Source organism: Aotus nancymaae, unplaced genomic scaffold (genome assembly GCF_030222135.1).
Source record: "Aotus nancymaae isolate 86718 unplaced genomic scaffold, 86718_ANA_hifiasm-v0.15.2.pri h1tg000048l, whole genome shotgun sequence".
In the NCBI taxonomy this organism is placed as follows: Eukaryota; Metazoa; Chordata; class Mammalia; order Primates; family Aotidae; genus Aotus; species Aotus nancymaae.
In genome coordinates, this window is record NW_026988462.1 from 12,895,879 (window position 1) to 12,920,357 (window position 24,479).

Consider the following 24,479-nt stretch of genomic DNA (forward strand, 5'->3'; position numbering starts at 1 on the left):
TGATGGGTGCACAACAATGTGAATATATTTAATGCCACTGAGCTGTATAATTAAAAATGGTGAAAATGGTCAATTTTAGGTTATATATATTTTAACATCAGGTTAAGATATAGGTTATATATATATTTGTCTATTTAAACAAATAGACAAATGGATGGCCTAAATTTGATTAGCATAAGTAGACAGGGATAGAAAAGAATGAGTTGAGAAATATCTACCACATAAAATAGCAACACATGGAGAAAGAGAAGTGTAACTGGAAGGGTAAACTACAATATGTAATCGAAGTAGGTTCTGTTTACCCTGTCTTCTTTTATGTTTTCAGCAGTAGTGATCTAAATATACCAGAAAGGGTAAGACAAAATCTTTCACATGGCAAAATACGCAGACCAGCAGAATCAGAAGGAAGGTAGAGGGCTCAAAACCTGCTGACCAGCAGAATCAGAATGAAGGCAGGGTCTCCAAACCATCTCAACTTTTAATAATCTCCCTAGATGACTTAAAAGCACATCAAATTTTTCAAATAAAAACACCGGAGAGAAAGAAAGATGGAGAGAATGAATGAGGACATCTGGAGTACAAGATGAATCATATGAAGTAGGTGGAAGCTAACCAGAGATAGGTTCATGAAATACAGGAGCAGTTAACTATGTCAAATGCAGCAGAGAAGTCCACAAAACAAAAATATGTTTATTGGGTTAGAAATAGGTAATTACTGGTGACTTTAGCTATATATTGTCAAAACAGTTGTGGAATCATAAATACAATTAACACGGGTTGTGGAAAATACGATATCAATTGACATGATTTAAGAAGTGAATCGTAGATCATCATTTAAAAATGGATTAAGTGAAAGGAGAAAGAAGGAAAGAGGCATAACAGCTAGAGGAATAATAAGATAAAATAAAGCTTTTCATTCATATTAAAGGTATGTGAGCATGTTTATAGACAACGTAGAAATCCAGCAGAAAGAGTGAGACACAGAAGGGAAAGGAGAAGAGACATGAAGCAAATGGATGATAACCAAAGAACAAGGTAGCCTTCACTGGAGGTGGCTAAACAGATGCCGCTCCTGAATTTCTCAGTCTTCTTCAGTGTATGCAGTAAGCCTTAAATTTCTTCAGTTGAAACTAAAAAAAGTTTGTCTCATAATTATTTCCTTTCTCAAAAAACTATGGTGGCACTTACACTGTGGTGCATATTTTAGGTAGATATTCAAGAAATTCAGAATCTAAACATTTCTACACATCTCATAGTTTGTTTCTTTTCTTCCTCAGTTTGAGACTCAAATAAAAGGCTGGAAAATGTATGTCCCATTCTACATTTTGCTTCCTCTCCCAGGATGAGTGCCTAGGGAACACCTGTATACATGCACTTAAAAAGGAAATATTACATATGTAGCTGTGCAGCAAGTGAGGAGTTAAATGAGGCCCACAGGCCAGAGCATAGCTATTAAGGACTATCTTCTACAGGAAATCATAAAGGTCCTTGCAGAGATAGCTTCATTCCCAGGTGCTGAATCCTGATCCTACTCATTTCATTTATAACACCTGAGTTGCTCAAGAGATTAAGAAACACTTCAGAGTAATAGAAATGCAAAAGAGCACCCCGCAGGAAAAATCTCACCACCAGCACCATGAACAAATTATACCACTTGTGTGTCCATCTCCACTTAGGTAAAGGAGCAGTTGAACCAAGGGTCCATCTAGCTTAGGCAATCAACTGTGCTCAATGAAATTAGTTTTTGAAAGTTTGATGTAGGAAGTCTATTATGTTACTAGACAAGCATGGATTATGTTATCTGGACTCTTCTATGGAATAAAATATTAAATCCTCAAGTGTCTCAAAAGAACACCAAAGGAATAGTGCTAACTCAAGGTAATAAGATGAAATCTTTGGCAGCCTTAGAGAAATTTAGAAATAACTTCCTCTATTTAAAAATTGGGAATCCTCCTCAGACTTAAACAACTAGAGGACTGGGAGATTCAAAATAATTAATTACTTCATGTAGGAAAATACGCATTTTCTATAAGGACACACACACCCAGGAAAAAGCAACAGTGCAGTTTATTAAAGTAGTACTCGTGTGGAAGATGTCCAGTTCCTACTTATTGGAAAATACTTATTTTTTAATCTGATATTTTCTATTCTCAGGAAATGACATGCCAAAATCATACGTTTTTACAACTTGTGAAAGCCACAGGCACATAAAAAGGTTATTTAAAAAATCCACTGTGCTATCTACTCTTAATAATAATAAAATATTTCATGTAAGTTAATTATGTAAAAACTACAAAAAACAACAGATAAATATTTACAACTTTCCATTTTCTATTGTTGGCAGAGTCATACATACCCAGAAAGATGCAAAGGCATTTGAAACGCTAACCAGGGAGCCAGAATGACGAGAGAAATATTACTGATACCAAAACATAAAATGATAAAAATATATTTCCAAAACACCTCATCGCCTATGTCAAACATTGTCATCCAAGTTTATTTGTATTTGGCTAGTTTTTCTCCTATACCGACTGCATTTATTTATTAATTTTAAAATGCTTTCTGATTGCTAGACACTGGTGTGATACTGTTCCAGATACTGTTCTGATCACCAGGGATACTGGAGAAACCAAAATAATAGCAACAATGATAACAAAACCAAACCAAACCAAACCTGTGTCTGTAATATTCAGTTTAAAGACTCTATTGTCCAAACCTGACAATTCTTTCTATATATTATTGTTAGTAACTGCTTCCTCATTTCCTATTCCACTGTCACTCTTTTCCTCTCATTGTTTAACACCCAGGTTACTGAAATGCCTATCCAAGAAATCTTCCTTTTCCAGTGATTCTCCTTTTTAACCAGTGAACTCTCTTTTATGAGTTTTTTCTTAAAAATATTTAGTTATGTCAGAACCCTGCTCAAAAACTTTTAATTGCTTTCCTATTGCCTAGAAATTCCTCAACATTTCTTTAAGGAGGTCCGTTTGTGAACAATGATTTGATCTTCCAGAATGCTCTGCAAATTACACCACTTAACTTAATCCTAATGTTAAAACAGACTGCTTTGTACTCTCAGGAATGTCCCTTGTATCTGTGGCTTCCATGCCTTGGTTGCTGCTACACATCAGACAATCCTCACATTTCTCTATTAAAATGTTTAACTTATTTTTCAAACACTTGAGTATACTTCCTCTTCTATAATATTTTTATAATCCCCAGGCTCCTATATCTTCCCTCATTTTAATTCTCACAACCTCCCTTTTCATCTGCATGAGAGACCTCCCAGTTGTCTGTTCTTATACAAACTTTTCTACATATTCTTAGTTTTTTTGGAGGCAGAGGGCATTGCTTCTGAGTCCTGACTTCATCACTTACTGAGTGACCTTGAAATATGTCACTTCTGAGTCATTTTTCCACAGCAATGTAGAAATAGATTATTTATGGAATTACTAGAAATCATGTATGTAGAAATCCACAAGGCATCTGCATGTAAACTACTATTAGAAAAATACGGCTCTATATTCTAGAATAGAGACAATGATAGGTTTCTTTATGGTTATATTCAGTGTCTGGCCCATATTGGGAATGTAATACATATTTATAACATATTTTTTGAAGGACAATGCTTATTTTCAATAAACATCATGACTACAAAATGCTAGGTATTTAAATAAAACCTGAGAATTTCAAGCACAAATAGACATAAAATTTGTAATCTAGTCTAGGTACTTATAAATGGAAAATTTTGTTTTGATGTGATTTTTCTCCATTATCTTCCTCTTGTTTCACAACACAGAAAGAAATATATTACATTAATATATAAACAACAAGTAAGCTACATCATGTTGTATGTCCTATGCATTATATTTTTATTGTTTAGTCCTCATTGCTAACTTTAAAAAATTAGTTGCAAAAAAAGTTTTAAAGCTTTATTACTATACGTAAATTTCTTGTTAAAAGAATCTTATTTTTCAGCAAACCTACAAGTTAGATATGAAAATTAACTTTTTCTTCCATCTTATAAAAAGAAATTATTCAAATCCAAAGGAAATAAAAGTTTGAGTATGAATAAATGTTAATAAATATAAAAATTTAACTATAATGACACTTTATTATAGTCTACTGATTTTTACTACCAACAAGTGAAACTAGTATTTTCAGGGGGAGTTAAGGGAGTGAACATTTCTTTTTTGACAAAGAAATTAAAGTGTTCTAAAATCATTTACAACAATATTGTAGTGAATAATCATTATAAACATACCCAATTTTTGGATATAAACTATAAATGATCAAAAAGAGCACTACTTTAGAACAGTTCTTGGTAATTTGAAAGCTAAAATATGTTTTAATTTCCTGAATTTAGTCAAAATTGTAGTATGGAATATTTTGGGCATGAAGTCCATTTGTTGCATAGAATATTTCAGATATAAAGAGTTGAACTTCTTCAGGCATAGCATACCTTTCTCTGGGATACCAAACAGTGAGAGGATAGTTCTAAAATTCTGTCCCTTTATTAATAAATTTTGGACTATTTAGATTCTATTATTAAAGGAAATTACCAGAACTGCTTAAATTGTATGAATTTAGGAATAGATTCAAGCTTAATCTACACAGATTTATGGAATTAAAATTAGAAATTTTTCTCTGATTTGAAGAGAATTGATGATTTTTAATATGTTAATAATAGTTAAGTAGAATAATCATATATATTTGACCAATGTAAACTATATTTATAGATATGTATTTGTTATAATTGTCTAGCTAGAATCAGAAACATTTGAAATTACAAACACAAAAGTCAAAGAAACTAGTATGTCTTTAGTGTGAATAGTATAGCTAGAGTAAAATGTTAGTAAATTGCTTTTATTATGCCTGATCCATCGGTTAGTAAAGTCCTATCTGGTTGGAAGTGTGTCTTGTAACTGAAATCAACTAATTATTCCAAGTCATTAGTAAGTGAAAGTGAATAAGAAGGTAACAGAAAAGAAAGATAAGAAGGAGAAAAGGGAAGAATAAATTCTCACCCTAGCACCTTGCAGAAACTAACATCTTTCACCTAAGTAGTTGATTCCCATGTAGCAGTTAACTCAGCATGAGATCCCTTCATAATTTCTATTATCATTTCTGTTTTCAATAATCACTTTTTGAGTATCCATACATACTACATTCCAAATAAATTAAATTCTTTCTGAATAAAAATAAAGAAAATTACAATGTACTCAAGAACTGTGACTTCTAAGACAAATAATGAATCAAATAAATAAATAAATAGTATTTTCTTTAACGGTTACAGTGGCAAAAGTAATCAAGACTACCCAACATTTTAGCAAAGACAAATTCAAGTAGAAGATGAGTAGAAAATTCAGAAATACAGTGGAAAACTCCACTATGTTTTACTAATATACATGTGATTGATAGAAACATCCAAATAAAAATAATTCAAAGTAATCAATATTAAAATAAATATTTAATTAATATTTGAAAGGCAATTTTTTAAACAGGTTTCCAAATTAAAGTGATGAAAAGAAATTATAAATTTGTATCATTATATTAAAATTATATATTCTCATGCATTTCTCTGTCCAGATAGCTAGTGTGTGGAGATTAGTTACTGGTTCTAGTTTGTCATTTTTAAATATGCATTGTATGTGGAATAGCTCCTTGATGCTCAATGAGTAAGAATCAACCTAATAAGACAAGGCATACTCTTTCATTTATTTATTTACACTAAAAGGATATAAACTCTGGCCACTCTGTTAAAAGGTCAATCAAAATTGGCCAGTTTCTAACATGAACCATTGTCAGTTGCTGCTTATTTTATCCTATACTGACCTCACTCCCAGCTGGTTATGAAAACTTGCATGATTTTAGCAGTAAAGTATAAGCATTACATAACTTACACTTTTGCCTTATTGTGCTGCTCCTTCTGAAAGCAGTCAGAGTGGTAGTCATCTGACTCTACAGAGGTGTGGTATATATACATATAGTGTATGTACATGTCTGCTGTTTTGGTGGCTGTCTTCTCATTTTCAGAAGGCATTTCCCTATGTACCACTTTTTCTCTTTGCTTTATGGCCTTCAAACAGTGATTTTTCACAAATGCAGCTATTCTGCCTTTTCAGCAAAATCGGTCTGCTGCTGTCACTTCATAGGCATAATCAGGCTGTAAAAGGTTTGTATAAAAATTCTCCAGCTCACATGATAGAAACCATGTAATTTCATGGTATTACTAGATAATTAGTTAGAAATCCATTCACAATCCAGCTCCATTATTATGTTGGGCCACTTAATTTATGACTTGGCTAATCATTAAACAGTAAGGCTATCCAAAAGAATAATATTCTCTGATTAGAAATGCACAAAGTTGCAATGGTTTCTTAAAAATTGACCAGGCAGAGGCCATATGTATATATATATATATATATAAAACTAAGCTTTCATTCAAGCCAGGCTCTGCCTAATCGATCTTTACATATTTATATATATATACTTCATTTGATAATTAAATGTATATTTTTAAAAATCACTCTGAATGTTACAGTATTATTTAGATTTGCATGTATTTGTCTGAACAAAAAAATTGCACATATTTTTCATAGTGTGTTTTTAAAAAGATAAAGATACCTACTGCAAGTATCCAAATTGCTCCACTAGAATCTACATAGAGCTGCATGAAATGTTATAGCCACACCTTTTTTATTAATACAGTATTTTCAACAGTGTATGTCAGTAACTGAAACAAAAAAACACTTGGCATTTAAATTACCTAATGCAAAGTATTAGAATGGCAGTTTTAATTTTAAAGGCATATATCCTTTTACATTTTTGTCACTAACAAATTGGATTAAATGCATATTTAAGAAACACCCACGGTGAGCCAAGATTGCACCATTGCACTCCAGCCTGGGTAACAAGAGCGAAACTCCGTCTCAAAATAAAGAAAGAAACACCCAAAATGAATTTACAGATGGGTTATATTTAGCATCCATAATCTGTTTATGATATTAAATTCTTTTCTGATATAAATCAAAGTCTACAAAAACCAAACTCTGTGCTGTCAACAAGATAATCTAATCTACAATGCCCCTTAAGTATTTATTACACTGGTGAATATTACAAAGAAGTATATGTGGCAATGTTTTAAAAAATTAAAAATCAAATTTAATTTACCATAAACATATTTCCAGTCAGTTTATAGGTCGTTTCCTTCTGTCTTCTTCAAATATAAAGACAACAGGACCAACTCCAATTCTAAGAAAGTAATTATGCATCTCAAGACGTGCCAAATAAATTCAAGGCTGGTAATATTAGGGAATATTACAGTGGGGAGGGAAAATCCTAGAGATGGATATTCAGCTCATGTACTAGGATTAGATCAGCAGCTTTGTGTAGTGAAGAATAAAAGGAAACTCCTGAGGATATAACACATCTCAAGCCAAGTGGTATTCACCCAATTTATTTTATTTTCCTGATGTCTTCCCTGCCACTATCCATTATTTTTAATGAAGATTTCTTTCCTCCCTAACCCACCACATAATATAATTTAGCTACCAACACACAGTGGTTTTTACATCTAAAACAAACCCATGATCCACTTCTCTCTTCCTCACCGGGTTAGGAAGACACTGAGATAGGGTTAAATGTTTACCTTTTCTTCTTTACCTGCCAGTCTTTTTTTGCATATAGACGGGGTAGTAACAATACCAGGTGCGCGCGCGCACACACACACACACACACACAGGCACACTCAGGCTAAGCTCCTAATGCTCCTACAAAAGCAGACAGACAAAAGTCATCTACACATCAGAAGGAAATTGCAAGGAAATATCATTACAGAAACTAGGCCCAGGGCTTTACATTTCCAATCAAGACTTTTCCTGGGAACTGTGAATGAAAAAAATGGAATAGGCACTGGAAAGTGCCTGGCATATACAGAATTCCAGGGTTATTTCGAAACAACCATAGAAATAGTCTCTTTTCCAATTTTTCTTGTTACTCTGCTTTTGTTGTTGTTGTTAACTTCATGTTGCCACCAATGGTTGCACCTTGCACCAGCCCCAGGAGCCTGCGAAAGTGTAGGAGGTGAGAGAGATTTCACAGGCAGCTATCTTGAGAATCTAAGGAGAGCAGGCAATTTCAAGTGCAGCAGCAGAAAAATGCTTCAGTTCAAGAAACACTAAACTGTTGTGACTATTCTTAGTGGCTATGCCAAAGTAAGATTTTTGAGTGACTCAGATTATTTTACATTTCAGCTTGTATACTCTTAAGAAGTTCATAGATTAGTGTAGTTTTCAAAATAAATTATATAAATGTATAGCCATTTATAACCGAATCTTAACTATTTTTAAGAGGTTAGGGAAATAAAATAACAGAAGAGTCCACCAAAGTATTAAAAATATAAGCCAATTATTCTTGAATAACAGTAATGCAACATTCACTTACACATGATACATTTCATATAATTCCCCAAAGCATTATTGCAAGCTTCAGGAGAACTCAAAGCAGCAAGATTAAATGTAGAATAAATTTACCAATTTTCAAATTTTAATTATGTACACACACAAAAATAAAACAATTTTTTTAACAAATTTAAAATGTATGGTCCCCCAAATTAGTTTTTTGTTATTTAACTGAGTAGAAACTTTCAGATCATCATGTAAATGTTGTAAAAAATAGTTGACTCCACGTTATACAATATACCATAGAAAAAGAAAATTAAAATAGTAGATAGGAATTAGGGCACTGGAGTGTAAAACAGGAAAAAAGAAGTCCTGTATTTTATACATTGAATGTTTACTCACAATAATATAATTTGTCAAAAATAAAGTAATGATCTACAATTATATAATGAGTATCTTGAGATATTTAAATAATTCAAACATCTATTTTTTAGAAAAGTGATGTAGTAAATGAAAATTTTGCAAATAACCATTCTAAGAAAAAAACGTCAAAAATAATCCTGCAATGACATACTTGAAATCTTTCATTTAAAAAGGCAAAACAAGTAGAAAAGGGAGACTAATTCACTATTAGAGGTCTGTATTTCACATGGTTTTGCACTTTTGTCTTTATCTCAATTACATGACACCTAGTGTCAGATTATTTGTAAAAAGTATTAAAAAGGGAGAGATTTAAAACAAAAATCTCTGTTGAAATTTACCCTGCATTGGCTATATTTGTACACTCAAAATCTCCTTAATTTTTTCTAGATGAAAACTGTATTTTGAAATATTAGTATATTCGACAATGAAATCTGAAGAGGGTGAGCATTGCTAACATCTAGCTTACAGTCCCCTTAAGAGGAAAAACATATATGCACTTGACAAAGTATAGCCTACAGTGGCAACATTAGTGAGCCACACTCTGTCCTGAAAACATGACAGACAGAGATGATATCTCACATTTCTTCTTGGCATGATTTTCTTCTGGTGATTGGTAAGATAAAAGGATTGCTAAAATTATGTCCTGCTCCTTCCTTCTAATCTTCAGCACGTTCTTGTTGTGTGCAATTTATAAGAAAAAATGCTCATGATTGCTTACAAAATATGAAATAAAAAATATACAAATTGATAAAATGGGCAACTCTTCCTGTAAAATTTGTATAACACAACATGAATGAACATATTATAACATAAAAAATATGTTGAGCAAAGGAGACATTGTTTGCATCTCACTTCTTCAGTTCTCAGTTCTCTTACGTGTGTAAACACAAAACATAAGTTTATTGCACCAGTTTAAAATTGCTGGCCATGTGAATTCCTCTTTATTGATTATGTACTGGAATATTTTAATGTATGTTAAAAATACTAATGGTATTGAAATACTGACACTATCGCACTACTTAATCATTTTATTGTATGTTGTTATATTATCTAAAAGAAAATGTATTTAATGCCTAAGTTTGAGTTTTCTTTTTAAAAATCCCAATCAGAAGACTAAAAGTAATTCTGTGGTTTTGATTACATTTTAAAAGAATGAGTATGAAATCTGTTTAATTTAGAAGAGAATCACATTATACTATTACTATTGCAGTTATATTTTTATTTAAGAAATTATTTAAATTAGAATTAAAAGGAATATTTTAAAAGAATTACTTGTTCATTAGAACACAGCTTTCACAAAATTTAATTATATTTATTGAAGTAGAAATAAAAGACATATGTACCAATTAATGAGTTAAAACGGAACAGTGAAATGCCAAAATAAATTTTGCCCATGCTCATAGTAATAATTATGTATATTTAGTAAATTATTTGGCATTGATTTGCTAATATGATAATTATTTATATTTACTTAATACACAAAATTATTACATCAACCAATAAATGCCAAAAACCTGTGTGTATTTTCTTTACTGGTTTTTAAAACTATTAATGAATATCAGAATAAATGTATTATGTGTATATTTTTAAAAGTTATCCTGAAATTTACAGTATTATTTAGATTAGAAAAACATGGCAACAACAATAACCTAATTAATTCCAAGAAAATGAGATCAAATGGAATTTTGTCCAGTACCTTTAATATATAGTATACAAGTCTAATAGAAATGTTGTGGCAGATTATAATGTAATAAAATTAAGAATTTGTTTAAAATTGTTTACCCCAAATTCCTAGAAGATTATTATATTTATTTATTTATTACATGACAGATACTAAAATCACCTGCACATAAGAAAAAGAAATGTAACTGTCGAAATGCACTTCATTTTTCTATCAATATCCCATTTGGTAAATGAAGCAAATGCAGTTAAAAATAATTTTTTAAAGCTCTGATATCCAGTAGTTGAAAGTAATTAGATTTGGTGGCTATCTTATGTCTTCTTTAATGTTTGGATTAAATTCCCTGTCAATGTATACTTTTTAACCAAGATGAAAAATATAAACCATAAAAAGGCAGGTGAGTTATTTTAGAAGCCTACATTTTCTACTTGGTTGGCAGACGTGGCCCTCCCTATAAGATGAATGTGTCAAAATACAGTATTTCTGTCTCTGGTGCTGAATTGGGTTTCCAGCTCAGCATCCCCTAATATCATTGCTGTCACATATCCTGTGGTTCCGTAGCTAGAGGTATGTTCTACAGCCTTGAAGTCTTTTTGATCTCCGATGCACCTTCATCGTAATATCACTGTCATAAAGCAGAATGTCATGAACAAATTAATAATTAGAAAGAATACATTTGCAGCAACATGAGCATGACTTCTTTAAATAATGAACCTCAAGTTAAAATTAAAGCCAAAAGAGAGAAGAGACTGAAAAGGGAAGTATGATTTATCTACTTCAGTTTCCTAGCATACATCAAGCAGAGTCAGTGAATTCCTAGTTATGAACAATTAGAACAATGTAAATATAACAGATTTTCAGAATTCAAAGTATTGTAACCATTTAAAGAGTGATCACAATGTACCATGATAAAGCATTTAACTGAATTGAGTAGTGTCAACATGTACAAAGATTTATAATCACTTTAAACTATCTTTGATTTCCATATATACACAAACGCCGAAATGCATGTACAACAATTCCTCAAATAATGTTATTTCATTCAACATTGTTTCATTACAAACTTGATGAGGGAAAAACAAACAATGAAACAAACACAAAAACTCTGCAGGGACCACTGTCTGTGTGGGGTGTGCATGTTCTTCCTGTGGCATGGGTTTTCTCCGAGTACTCCAGTTTGCTGTAGTATCCCAAAGATGTGCATAGCAGGTTCATCAGTGTGTCTACACTGTCTCAGTCTGAGTGAGTGTGTGTATATGTGTGTGTGTGTGTGAGTGCACCTTGCAATGGGATGATGTCCTACCCAAGGTTAGTTCCTTTTACTTATTTCTTTTGAGACAGAGTTTCCTCTGTCAACCGGGCTGGAGTGCAGTATCATGATCTCAGCTCACTGCAACCTCTGCCTCCAGGGTTCAAGCTTCAGCCTCCTGAGTAGCTGCGATTACAGGTGTGTGCCACTACACCCAGCTAGTTTTTGTATTTGTAGTAGAGACGAAGTTTCATCATGTTTGCAAGGCTGGTCTGGAACCCCTGACCTCAAGTGATCCACCAGCCTCAGCCTCCCAAAGCGGTGGGATTACAGGCAAGAGCCACGGCACCTGGCCCCATGGTTACTCCTTGCCTTTCACCCTGAGCTGCTGGGATAGGCTGCAGCCACTGGAGACCCTGAAATGAAATAACTGGGTAAAAAATAATTTTACTTGCTTTTATTAATCTTTCTTAAATATATATGTGTGTGTATGTGTGTGCGTGTGTGTGTGTGTATCACATACATTTCAATGTTTAGTATTAGAAGTGTTTTTGGTCTTTATTTTGAAATGTAGTGATGGTTTTTGTGACCAGAAATACGTCCCAGGAACTTAACTCTTGTTTACATCATTAACCTATGGTAAAACTGCTTTTGTTACATGTTTGCTTAAAGTCACAGTTTCCAAAGAGCCTTTCAATAACTTTAAGTGAAGACTTACTCTATTTACTTTAGTTTCCAACTCCTTCTGGCTTGTAGCAATACAGAAGAGTTATCAGATAAACATGTATGTTACATTCAGTGCCTGAAAGGAATAGGATAATCTAGATACAGAGATAAATATTTTTAAAATTCCTGAATCACATATAATTATAGCAATCAACACTATAATAATATATCATGAAATATAGTCCAACAATAATGTAAACATATTAATATGGTTAATGCAAATAATCACTATACAGGAATGTTTGTACCAAAATTCTGTATCTGGAAAAAATAAAAAATTAATGAGAAAAATGTGAGACTCCAAGCCCCCAATCCTAGGTAATACACAATCTCATTCTAGCATTTCAGCTATAAATCTGTAGGGATATCCAGCCAAAATATAAGAATATATATTTTTTGTGACTGAATAAATATTTGGTATCAGAAATGACTTTCATTTTTTTAGTAGAGATTTTCTTTATAGCACCCATAGGTCCAGTGTAACAATTGCAGATGATAACAACTACAAAGAGTTTTATTACAGAATGACTTCTAGAAGAAAAACATGACAACAACAATAATCTAATGCAAGAAAATGAGATCATATGGAATTTTGTCTAGTACTTCTAATATTTCAGTATGCAAGTCTAATAGCAACATTGTGGCAGATTATAATGTAGTGAGATTAAGAATTTGTTAAAAATTATTTACCTCAAATTCCTAGAAGATTATCATACATATTTATTTACTATGTAACAGATACAACAGATACTAAATTCAGAGCTCCTTAAACCTAACTTAAGATTTCTTATTTTGGCCCAACGCAGTGGTTCACACCTGTAATCCCAGCTCTTTGGGAGGCTGAGGTGGGCAGATCACCTTAGGTCAGGAGTTCTAGACCAGCCTGGCCAGCTACTTGGGTGACTGAGGCAGGAGAATGGCTTGAACTCTGGAGGTGGAGGTTGTGTTGAGTGGAAATTCTGCTACTGCACTCCAGCCTGGATGACAGAGCAAAATCATTTTTATATATCTAAAAAAATTTTTAAATTGTCCTAATTTGGTAATACCTACAATCTTAGTTTTCTTTGATTCAGTGTAATCCCATTTCATCTGCACAGGAAATTTCTTGTTTAAAGAAAGGTTTTCAAATTGAAAGGAATCTTTAATTGTAGTACATATAATAGAGAGCAAAATTAAACCACACATTGCTGCTCCTATTGTGATGGTTAAATTTTTTTCATAACTGTGATCCAGAGTATGCATGGAAGAATGTGAAAATTCATACTGCCATTGGTTATCATATGAAAAACCCACATAAATATTTTTCAGATTATTTATAAATAAAAATTACTTATTTAAATTATCATTTTCTTCTTTCTCTGGCACTGGAAGTAATATTGCTTATAGTATTATTTATACTATATATAATGACTAAATTTTGATGTGATTTTAAGATATCTCTAAATGGAAATTTAGCTATACAAAATTTGCATTGAAGATGTACATATTATTTAATTTTAACAAAAATAATTTAAATTTCTGAAAATACCCATGGGATTGTATTTTTCCAAGTCACTTTACAAAACTATTCATAATAGGATATAATACATTATGATGGAATATTTATCAATATGTAGAGCTTACATATTTCCCTTAGTTGTCCACAAGTTATGCCATCTTTTTTTCAATTTAACAAACAAAATTGTAATTTCAACTATAAATGTGGGTACTAATGCATATGAATGCCCATATTCCCACTCAAAAAGTCAGGTAAACTGAAGTTCTCATGTTAGGACTGTTCCTACAGTCACGTTTCATGTATTAAAAAATGGTTCAAATTTTAGAAAAAAAGCTATGTATTTTTATTTTTAAAAGTATTTACTATGCACCAGCATATGATAAAACATCTTTAGTACCCAATATTATAATTGGGTTTGCATTTCTAATTTAGAAAATTCATTGCTCAAATGATTTGTTTTTTTATTGATCTTAGTTTAAATGTTATTTAAATGCTCAATGAAATAGCTACATTTAGTTTATTTATGAATTAGTTAACCATTTTTTAATTTTATACAACAAATAATGATTTTGTTTAAAAATATAACAGAAATTCAAATGATTTAATTTTGAACGATTAGTATGAAACCGATTGGATATTAAGAAATTAGAGAAAATAACAGGAAAAAAATGATCTTTCCTAAATACAAAAAAAAAATTAACTTTCCTTTTGATTATATTACTTGCTTTGATATTTATTCTTCATTATTCCACATAAGTATGGCATTCTTAAAATGTAATCTGTTTTATATTTATCATCAGATTTCTATTGAAATGCTTTGATAATATTAATATCTCATAAAATAAAGTTATTTACTATAGATGGAGTTATGCAAGTATATATTTTATAATGGAAACAATATAAATGTATAAATGTATTAACATTATATATTCAATATAAAATTTATTCTTATTTGGAAGGAAAATTATTAAAGAGTTTGTAAAAGAAAAAAATAGGTATTTAAAGAACAAAGATTTCTTTAGTAGTATTCCAGTATTTTTAATCGGCTAAAGAAGTGAGAACTTTGAAATATATGAATCTTAAATAGAATGTTAAGTATTAAAAGATGTGGATACAAAGTCAAACTGCTTCAGAATCTCAAAGTATACATTCTCCAAAGCATTCAAAGTGATGACAGTAAATACTTCATTATCTAAGTACTCATCAAGTTTAGAATAAAGTTTAGAGAGAGAATGAAGAATATATATTTTGCTATCAAAATAGCTAAAACACGTCTAAAATTGTGCTGTTATAAGTGAAACTCCAATGCCTCTTTACTTATGTCTCCTGTTTTCTGATGTTCTGTTTAACATAACATGCAAATTGAAAGTTAAAAGTATTTTGTTTTACCTCAAATATGAATACAGGTAAAATTTTCACAGCAAATAAAATTTCCCAAATTATAATTGGTGTATAAAAAGCTTAGAAAAATATGTCAATATGTATTCAAAAATATTGTACCCTTTAGTCATGGTGCCTTATGACAAAATGCAATGATATCTTAAAATATTAAAACTTTTCCACTAAATATACATGCAGTCAGCCACAGAGAAAAATGTGTCCCTGTGTAGTCAACTGTCCTGAGGAATGTATTATTCCTTCTGGATTACTTTTTCCCTCGAGGTAACATTATCATTAAAAATATGAACTGATTTTCTACTCCCAGGGGATAATACATAGTACCCAGAAAAGCTTTCTAAATAGATAAACACCTCACCAGATTTAACAAAACCAGGAGCATATTTGTTGAAAATGCCTGAAAATTTCACCAGGATCCTCATTAAGGCATACCCTGAACTTAAAATGGTAATGTAAGTGCAGAACAGCAACAATTACTTTTCATATTATTTTTGAAAAATGTAACCAATTATACTATCAAAGCAAAATAAATAATTACAGTTAAAGCCTGGGAAATGAGTTTTATGCCAAAGTTCTCTATTTCTACTTTCATTTTTTTCTTAACTATCTGAACTTAATTATAACAAACATAGACTAAAAGGGAGCCATTTGGAAAATATTTTCCATGTTTAATATATATTTAGATATCATTAGTAGCATCCTAATGGCTTTCTGAAAATTTTCATGCCAAAGTACTAAACACTCACCTGATATCCTTATCGACATTTGAGACATCTTTGCAAATTATGTCAAGATAAATGGCGTTATGATGGAGCACACAAGCAGTTTATGATATTCACTGAATTCACCTTGGTCTGCGGACATCTATAAGTACATATTTGTATATCCATTAGGTGCTTACTTAATGCTAGGTACAATTCTAGAATATGGCGATAGATACAACCATTATCCCAACTATCTGTTTGTTTTTACTATATTTATATAGTAAATACTAAATGAAGTATTTCCTATTTTGTGTAGATTGTGTTTGGCCAGTTAATTAGAAAGAAAAATTTGTGGTCAAAATAATTCTGGATTAATTCTCTTGCATGGAATCGAGACAACATTTGTAAAGAACAGTGCAAATGTTCTAAGTTGTAAGATGATATTCACTAAGACCTTTTTATTAGGTTTGAGTACCAGCTTGCTACACTTCTAAAATCTTTCAAGACATTAGTTTTAATGTACTAACGTTTCTGTTCATTGATAGAGAAGGTAATGATTTATTTATTATGTTTATAGTGGACTTGTCATTGCTACAATTTTAAATTTTAATCATTAGAATTATCTGTTTATAACACTGTATAAAGATACCTCTAAGCATCTGAGGAGGAGTTCAGATTGTCACTGAGACTAGTAAATATCAATAGTAATGATATTTGAAACTGGTAAAAATAGAAATAATTTTATCATTGGATTAACAGTCATATTTATACCACAGCAGATAAAAGGAAATTAGAGCAACTTATATTATTAATCATTAGGTAGAAGATTGGCTGCTAAATTTAGAATATTAAAATGATGAAAGATACATTGCATATTAATTGTACTTTTTCCAATTAACTCTGCAAAAAAAAGGCCAAAGATCCTTAGATATTATAAGTATGCTTAGTATTGTTTGAATTAAAACTAAAACAATGGAAATTACCTCACATATAACTTCAAAATGTGCAAACAAAATAAGCAAATAAAAAATTAACATCTAATTTAGAAATATCACTTAATTTTTTGAGAAATACTGATCAGGTATCTTGTTAAACGTACTGAAAGCTCAGTGTTATCATTTCAAAAGGTAAAACCATATAAGAAAGTTAATAAAGCTAAACTAGTAATTTCTTTCTTTTTCAAAGGTGTACTTTTAAAGTTGCTGCTAATTTTCAACAAAGATTACATTTTGTAAAATAAAAGTTAATGGAGAAATTAAATAATATATTTTAAACTAAGTATTTTACAAATTAGACACATACACAGTAAGATAAACATGTTTTCATCTAAAAGATATAATCATACCTTTCATAGGTATATAATGTAAATAGCAGTAATACTTAATTATTGTGTTGCTGATTTTAGAGTCACAGTTTACATGCACCTAGTAGAGAAAACTTATAATCTAAATTTATTTCAGCTATTCATAAACCAAGTTCATTGTATTCATTTTTACAAGTTGAAATTAAAGCAGAGACACAAAGAAAGTTGTCAAAGGACACACCATCAATCTGTGGTGGACAAAGAAACATCATAATAACAGAATCACCATTTTGCCTTTAGCCATTGGCTACCATTTGATAAAAATAACAGCAAATATTTTGCGACTCTTACTTCCCCAGTTGAGGCACAACCTATACTTTGAATGAAGCAAAAAACTAAGATGATGATCGCTAAACCAAATCAACAATGAAAAAAAAAATCCAACTAATAATATATTTATATAGCAACATATATATATATACACACACACACACACACACATACAGCAATATATAAAGCTAAGTAACATTTTGTTATAAAAATCAGGGGAAATAAAATCCAAGATTATTTTAGATAGTGTGTCAGTTTTCTTTCTCAAAAAAAAAAGATTAAAAGGAAACAAACATATCCAGAGAGTTTGAGAATTTGATTACATTATCTTTTACTTCCTGTAGGTATATATCTATTTAAAAACAACTTATCATAGACCCAATAAGCAATAGTGAAGAAAATATTTATTGTACCCATTATTTTGTTCAAGATATTGAATAAAACTGGCAATTTTGTCTTTCCCCATTTTAACAAGTTTTGGTCCTAATTCTATTGGATCAGATTTTTCTAGTTATACTTGTCATTCTAAAAGTGATTCTCATAATATCTGATGTTTCACATATTTCCGTTGCATTGACCATTTGCACTCTTGTCAAGTATATTAGCAGTTGAACAGTTTAGGAAAAGCTTCTGGTGTATGCTGTATGCTGCAATTATAATTTTCCTTCTGTATTCACATACCTCTTAAGTTACTGCTACCACTTCTCTTATAATGTCCAGGGGCTGTGGGAGACAATGTGCATTTTACAAAATCACCTAAACAGGAATGATTTCTTCTCTGGGATACTCCAAGAAATACATTTATATTTCAAATACAATATTAAGATACAACAAACCAGCTCCTCCTTTTAATGTAAAATTATTTGTTCTGGTGTTTCTTATAGTTTTTATTTCCTTAATATGAATCTACATGAAATTTGCTACCTCATGTATCATACATAAAGCTTTTGATAAACTCTGAGCTCCCTAAGAACAATACATAAAAATCCATGATTATGAGAGATACATTTTAATATTAGAGGATGAAATTTTATTTAAACATGGTTCAAAGTTAAAATACACTCATAGTCTAGCTGATAATATGAAATTATATGAAGTTTCTAGGTTAAGACAATATGGAAATATGGAAGCTGTTCATCTAGGCTAAAAGCATTTGAATTCAAAATATTTTTTTAAGGAAATAAAGCTGTTCTGATCAAATAAAAGAGATTATTAAGGAGTTAACACATGAGTCACCAGTTGGCAAGAATTTCTAACAGTTTCCTAAGCACAAAACAGTGGCATTTTGTAAGCTATATGACCTACCCTGTCAACAAAAGTGTATAATTTTAAATATGCTAAAAAAGAATTTGTCACCTTTATTTTTTAGATATTGTTTGTTTAGAATTACTAATGAATGACAACTTCATAATGACAACTTAAAATCCCTATCCCTTATTCCCATTAAGTCCTGCTTACGTAGTTCTTGATTGTCATGTTAGAAATTGAATTGTCATATTTTCTTTTTAATAACGTGGGGATGTCACTAATTTGAATTAGTATATTCTTAAAATTAATTTGTTACCAAAATAAAGAGATATATCATCATCTTTTTTTTCATTTTTTCAAAAAAACAAGGAGGTGGGAGGCGGTAGTAGAATGATTCAGTTGTGAGAATTAAAGGCAATGATAGAGATCATTTTCCATATGTCTAACCTTGGGCACAGAGCTTCTAAATTAAGAGAATAGGCCAAAAACATAATAGAACAACAGATGACTGAAGTACATTGCTAAGCAAAAACACACCTTCTCTAGGGTAAAAAGTTATGAGGAAGATGGAATTAGTTGTTAAATTTAAAGTCAACACTGTGAAAGCCATAGGAAATAAGTAATTTCCTAAAATGGTTACTTTTATACAAAAACCCTCTTTAAATAATTTTTTGTATATATAATATGTATATGTATATATATATATATAAAATCTTGGAAAGGATATTTAAAATTTATAATCTGAATACTCAATAATTATCTTTTAACATACAAAAATCAATTTCCAGTGTGATACTACATTTCCATTTCAGAATTAGGGATCTTTCATCATAACTGAGTAACAAATATATCACTATATTGATTGAATGGTTTTAAATGACAGTCTGGTGAATAATTTTGAATATTCTCTAAAATCTCAGCATTCTCTAAGATCTCAGCATTCTTATTTGGATGCACATATATATATATATATATATATATATATATATATATTCATGTTCACTATGAATTTGGGGATGATTATAAAATTGAGGTATATCATTTAAAAAATTACAGTTTAACTAGTGGTAGTTCATAACCGTATATTTTAATATTAGGTACCTAAATGCTAAACAAAAAGAAAAATATGAAGAAACCCTATCATGCATATTATATATCTTAAAAAAGTTTAACAAGGGCAGATTTCAGCTATATAAAGAAAACATGTACCATTAACTTTATATTTTGAAGTGGAGGTTTAAAATAGATATGAAAACTCAAGATTTCAATAAATTTGATAGCTATAAGTTTTTCACTATTAGAATTTTCAGAGTGAAACACCCCTTTGACTTTGGATAGTAATATAGCAAAAAAATTCCATGTTTATAAAGTTAAAAACCATAATTTTTCTGTGGATAATTTATGTAAATATATTATTACAGGTGATATACATTTATTGGTCAAGTTTTCACTTTTATATATCAATTATTCTATTTAGTATATAAAATTTTAGTCTGCATGACACTGATGAACTTCTCATGTATGAAACAGGGTAGTCAAAGTATTATAGTATCCTAAAAGAAATTTGCTAATCAATTAACCTGGGGTTACTGCCACCGTTCAGATTTTATTTCAATAGGCAGATACTAAATTGAAAATATACAGCAAATTTGGTTTCAATAGCCATTATTAAGTGTTGTTTTTAATGAATTATATACAGTAAGATTTTTGAAAAGTGTGTTAGTTGAGAATGCTAGAAATGATCACTAGTGGTAGAAATGAATGTGTGAGTAAAACTATAAAACATGTGCATGCCAGAACACCAAAAACCAACAGAATTTTGCTGCTTGCATAAATATAAATGAATATAAATGATTCAATATTCAAGTATTACAATCAAGAAATAATTAAACTTATAATATCTTGAAAAAGTACTTGAAATACACAATCTGCAAATAAATTTGTTCAATGTGGACCAGGTATAAATGAATCTTTAAAATAAAGCCATAATCTCATCTATGCATATGTTAAATTAAAATTAACAATGAAAAAAATGAAAAACATCCTTCAAAACAATGGTTCATAACTTCCACTTTTAGAACCATTATATTTTAAAGTATATACATGTCTATTTTATAGTAGAAATTTACAGTATTCATGATTAATAATAAAGATGCCTAATTAAAAAAACTCTATAAGATTTCTATTCAACATATCTCTATGACTATTACTTGACTATTACTCTCCTCTATGAAATGACTTTCCTAAGATCTAATAAAAATGTATCTGACATACTTAGCATTGTGCAATATATCATAACATTTTTGTTTTGATCCCTAATAGAAAATAAAAAATCAAATTATTTTATATATTTATAACATTAATTTTCTATGAAATATTTCTATTTTAATATTCAGAAGATTTTTATAGGAAACAATCTAAGTCTCTCAAACTTAGAGTTAAATGTTGTTCTTTTAATACTAGTACAGTTTTTATAATACTAGTACAGTTACCATGAGAAGTATTTGACCTGTGCCTAGTAAGCCGTGGTCTGCTAAAACCAGAGGAAGAAACAGAAAGTATTGTATTATTGTCACATTCAAAAATTTTACTGCATGAAATTTTCTGTCCCCAATCTAACATTCCTAAAGCATGAAAATAAAAGTATAATTTGAAATACTTGAAAATGTTAAAATGTAAAAAAACTTGGGAAAAAATGCGTGTGTAATGACTCACAATCCATCTATTTTTGTATGTCATATATGTGCTACATATATTCACGGAACTATATATGATTAGTTATAGAAAGGCATTAAGTTGAATTGAAATTAATAATAATAATGTACAGCTGTCAAATGCAGTATCAATGAATATAAAGTTTATCAGCATATAGATGTTAGATACCTATTTTTAAGCACATGACTAATGTCTACCCAACTACTTTAATCTTATTCTCACATACTTATTTGCAATAGTAGAGAACCTCAAAGGATTTATGGAAACTTAAATAAACGGTTGTTAATATGATAACAGCTTATACTTTTGCAACATTTTATTCTCTTTGAAAATTAATTAATTAACTCTGCCTGGCTTCTAGTATTTAAATCTGTTGCTTTGATGTTTCTAGTTCCTTTTTCTTAGTGTAAAATTTATTCTTAAAAGTAGTCATTCCAGGTATCTTGACATACCTGCAAATATTTTAATTTGGAGCCCTCTGAAAAGTGCAAGAAGAGCACATTTCCAAATGAATTGACTGAATACTTGTGATCTGCTGTATTTTCATTAATCTGGAGTCATGTGACTTTGGTAATCATCTATGGAACTCTTGAAATTAAATAGCCAACTTTTGACATTTCAAACTAGGACTAAGCTATTTTCACTTTTTCCCTTATCTTATTTAAAAATAATGAAGAAAAAAATAGAAAAAGAGAGTAGGAAGGAGGGAAGGAGGAGATATAAGGAAAAAAGAAATAATAGACTAGAAAAAAGAAAATTATAAATATTAATTTGAATATTTTGCCAACAACACAGGTAGTAACACAAATATAATTCATACATAAGGATAGAAACTGCAATCTTGGATTCAATTCTTAAACTGTAACTTTTTTCACAGTATGTGTAGATGTTCTCATTATAAACTAGTTCGATTTTCTTACTAGTATTAGGGGACAGTGGTGAGGGACAGACTTGGGTACCCAGGAAATTTGTCAAAAACTTCCACTTTTCATGTGTAAAGGTGATAATCTTGACTAAACAAAAGACATGTTCCAAGTCTGCTATCTATTCTAAGGTGGTTTAACTTACAAATTCAATCAATAGTTTAGCTGTAAATATTTTTTTATATTAGCATACAAATTATCTACATTTACTTGGAATATATTTATTTTCTCTTAGATAATTTAAGTATTTACATAATGATCACATAGACAAAAAAAAATATTTTGTAATATCTACCTGGAAATACATTTATATGAGATTTATGCAACATATTAAATCCAACAAGCACAAAGAGTAGCTTAGATTGCATCCAAAATTTAATTGATGCCTGAAACATTACATATTTTGTTCCCCAAAATTCCGTGAAGAGAATTTGCAGGGTTTCTTAATCCAGTCACAAACTACTGATATACCCTAATTATCTACTCAGTGAACAACTCGAAGCAACATAAATTAAATATTCAAAATTATACAGCCTGTATTCTACCTTAAAAGTTAATGTATTGGCAGGAAACCATTGGTAGGAGAAAAATAATTCATTTTTTAATTCTGTGCAGTTTCATGATTCTGAGATGATAAAAAATTTTTTGACTTTATGAAAGGATGAGTTTACTTTTATTTTCTTAATACAATGGGAAAACAAAAATTAGGAGTATCTTTTAAAAATCAATCTATAATTGTTATTTTCAAGATTAAAATAAAATATTGGACACCTTAGGAAGAGTAAAGATAAAAATGAACCACTCCCTTAAGGGAGTGTATGTGACAAAATTAGGTGAAATGATGCTGTAGTTTTAAAACAAAATTTTGTAAATCTTTGAAAATTACATCACTAAACTTTCTTTGAAAGTTACTTATATTGTCCAGAACTAAGTCATTAAATTTAAGTCATTCTTATCTTTTTATTTTGTGCATCAATTAAGAAATAAAAGTTAGTTACAAGGAGGTTTCCATTTTACATTTATATTTTATAATTTATAAAATTGTCATACCTATGTATAATAAGGTTGAGGAAGTGATATTGACATTTAAAAAAAACTGTCTGCTGCTGTGAAGAATAACAATCTCAACTGTGAAGTCAAATGCTAGTATTTATTTTTTCTTTTCTATTCCTGGATCTAATAATACAGAGGAGGTAGATGAAGAGCAAGAGATGCACTTTTCTTCATGCGAATACCATGGCATTATTAAGCTTATTCCTTTCCTCTTTGAAAAAACCTTTAGAAAAGAAAATGTTGCAGACAATATGAATAGCTTACTGTACTTGGTCAATGTAGCATTACAATTTTTTTTTTTAATCCTCAGGAAAACTGTTACCACCTGTTCAATCTGAATTCAAGTAGTTACTGTCAATTTACTCATGGGTGAATGCTGCCTCTTTGTGGCAGAATGCCATGGAAATTGTTCTTTAAACATAGAGTTCATGAACAGCCCTTGATACTGTACAAATTCCAGGTGAGATTATAGGGAGATCCACCAATAGCAATGAAGCACATAGCTCTTTATGTTTCAGATTAATTCAAACATTTCTTATGCTTAAATTGTAGTCTAGAATTACTAGAAAACCTTATTCAAAGATGATAAGCTCATATCCACCAACATTTTGAGCATTTAGAATACTGATCAACTTTAGATAAATAATCCATCATAATCGTTGAAGGTAGTTTTACGCAAGTTAAAAATACAAAGACTATGGAAAACTGCAGACTGAATAAATAATACTGATATGACAAATACATTATATTGAGAAAAACGTGAATATGCAATATATTACTTACCAAGCTCCATGTAGTAGATGAATACTTCAGTAAGGAAACAATG